Source organism: Arachis ipaensis, chromosome B07 (assembly GCF_000816755.2).
Source record: "Arachis ipaensis cultivar K30076 chromosome B07, Araip1.1, whole genome shotgun sequence".
NCBI classification, from domain to species: domain Eukaryota; kingdom Viridiplantae; phylum Streptophyta; class Magnoliopsida; order Fabales; family Fabaceae; genus Arachis; species Arachis ipaensis.
This window is the reverse complement of record NC_029791.2, coordinates 9107102-9109957: the sequence shown is the minus strand read 5'-3', so window position 1 is coordinate 9109957 and position 2856 is coordinate 9107102.

Here is a 2856-nt window from a genome sequence, read left to right as displayed (position 1 = left end):
TGAGAATGTCCCTCCATACGAATTTCCGACATTGAGACGCTATTATCTTTGATAGTGGCATAGCTTCAATTCACTTGGTGAAATAATCAACTGTCACTATTAAAAATTTTACCTGTTCAGGTCTTGGAAAAAAGGCTCAGAAGGTTTATACCCATTTTGCAAATGGTCTTGTCGGTATTACAAAAACAAGCTCTTAAGGAGGAGCTTGATGGAGGTTGCCATGGATTTGATATTTTTGACACTTCTTCACATATTCCATTACATATTTTATGATGGTGGGCAAATAATATCCAGTCCTGATGACTTTCTTGGTTAGGGACTTGCCTTTCATGTGGTGTCCACAACATCCTTCATGTACTTTTTGCAACACATAATCGATTTGTTTAGGTCTTAGCCACTTAAGCAAGGGTTGTGAAATCCCTCTTTTGTATAATTGTCCATTAATCATAGTATATTTTTTCGATTTCAAGCGCAGCTTCTTGGCTTCCCTGGGATCATCGGGAAGAATCACGTGTTCCAGATACGTGCATATAGAATCCAACCAAGATGGGGTAGTATCAGATGGTAACACCATATCATCGGAAGGGCTCACAGATGGTTCTGAGTGCACTTCCTGGATTAAACTTCTGTTTCCACTATCCGGTTAAGTACTGGCTAATTTTGACAGCACATTAGCTCGAGTATTTTGTTCCCGAGGTACATGCTTAATGAAAAATGTCTTAAATTTTAGTATCTCATTCTGTACCTTCTTCAAATATAATTGTAACAACGGATCTCTGGCTTGATACTCGACATTAATTTGGGAGTTACGATTTGAGAATCGATGTACACAGTTAGTTCAGTGTAATCAACACACATTTGCCATTTTTATTGGACTTTTGTACCATTACCATATTGGATAACTAGGTTGAATATGTAAGTTCTCTGATAAAGATAGCGTATAACAACCCCTATAGTTGCCTATTAACCTCGTTAGTCCGTTCTTGGGACATCTTACGATGTCGCTGCGTAACCGATTTATACGAGGGATTGAGGACAATTTACTATAATAAATAAAATGGAAACCAATTTTATCAGAATGCACAAAATGAAAAATAGATACCAAAATACATTTTTCGTATAATCTATGTAAACCGCGACAGAGGTCCCGCCGTTTACAGAATACACATAATCTGCTATAAGGGTATCGCGGATTACGTGCAAGGAGAACTGATCATAAACCACGACAGGGGTGTCGTGGTTTACGTGTGGGCGTGAATTGTGCATAAACCGCGAGAGGGGTGTGGCGGTTTATGCATTAGTATACCATTTATATAAACATAAAACAAAGTGTGTGGTTAACAAAAAACATACATTACATACACCTAATTCAATGGAAATAAACTAAGTACAAACACATATAATACAAAAGTACATGGTAAATCCGACATACATAGGTATCATAAATGAAAACATAAAATAGTAAGCTACGTCCCCTGCCTATCCTCATCCTCGTCGGCAGAGTCATGTCCAAATGCACCCAGGGATGCGACATATACCATATCAAGCGGCCCGTCTCACTCTGGTGGGCCTCTGGCGCTGCTGTGCTGGAGGATCGACCGGCATGCCCACTGATAAACCACTATTTTATGGTTTATATTGTGTTTAATTATGTGGTTTTATCATGATCCTTACCCACTTATTCATTAAATTAGCATGCATTCAGATTTCCTTCCTGAATTTATTACATATTTGAAAATTGCTTCCTAGAGACTTTAATTATTTATTTTTAATTCTCCTTTATTCCATTCGATGCCGTGATCTGTGTGTTGAGTGTTTCAGACTTTACAGGGCATAAATGAGTTGGAGATTGGAAAGGAAGCTAGCAAAAATGGAAGGAACACAAGAATTTGAGGAGATAACCAGCGAGAAGTGACGCGGTCGCATGGCTCACGCGACCGCGCGAAGGAGAGCAAATCGTAGTGACGCGGCCGCATGGCTCACGCGGCCGCGCGGATTAGAAAAGCTCAGGCGACGCGGTAGCGTGGACGACGCGAAGGCGTGGCAAGGAAAAACGCGAATGACGCGTCCGCATGGATGACGCGATCGCGTGACATGTGCGATCTGCATAATCTGCAGAATTCGTTGGGGGCGATTTTGGACCTTAATTCGACCCAATTTTCGGCCCGGAACAGCAGACTAGAGTCAGAGAATATGCAGAAAAAAAACACATTCATTCAGTCAACAATTTTTAGATCTAGTTTTACTCTCTTAGGTTTTTCTCTCTAGGTTTTTAGAATTTTAATTTTCAATTGGTCTTAGCATTGGAACATTGAGAAGAGTTATTTCCTCATCAAGACTTCATCATTCTAGTTTGGTTTCTTAACTTGGTATCATTCTTCCATGTTCTTTGCTTTGTTCAATTTTGTCATTCAGATACTTTTATGATTATTTAATGCAAGGATTATTTCTTTTTAATTCAATTTCAATTCCAATAATCATGTCTTCTTTTAATTCCCTTTCATGTGCTATCGATTCTTTATTTACAATGCGTGAGTAGTTTCCTTACTTGATGGGGAGTTGATTAAAAGGAACTCTTGAGTTGGAAGGATTGAAAGAAAATTTGTAATTGGGTTAAATGTTGGATTGCTATCCTCTTTTCTGCAACTCGTTGGGAGACGACCTGGGACTTAAAACTCCCAGTAATTTTTAATTCAAACTCTCTGTGACATACTTTTAAATTGATAGGCAAATTTTCGGTGAGTTAAGAACTATACTTGCAACGTAACTATTTTAATAATTTTTAATTCATCAGCTTCTGCGTCTCATCAATTTTTGGCGCCGTTGCTGGGGAGTTGCAATAGAGTGCTAATTTTA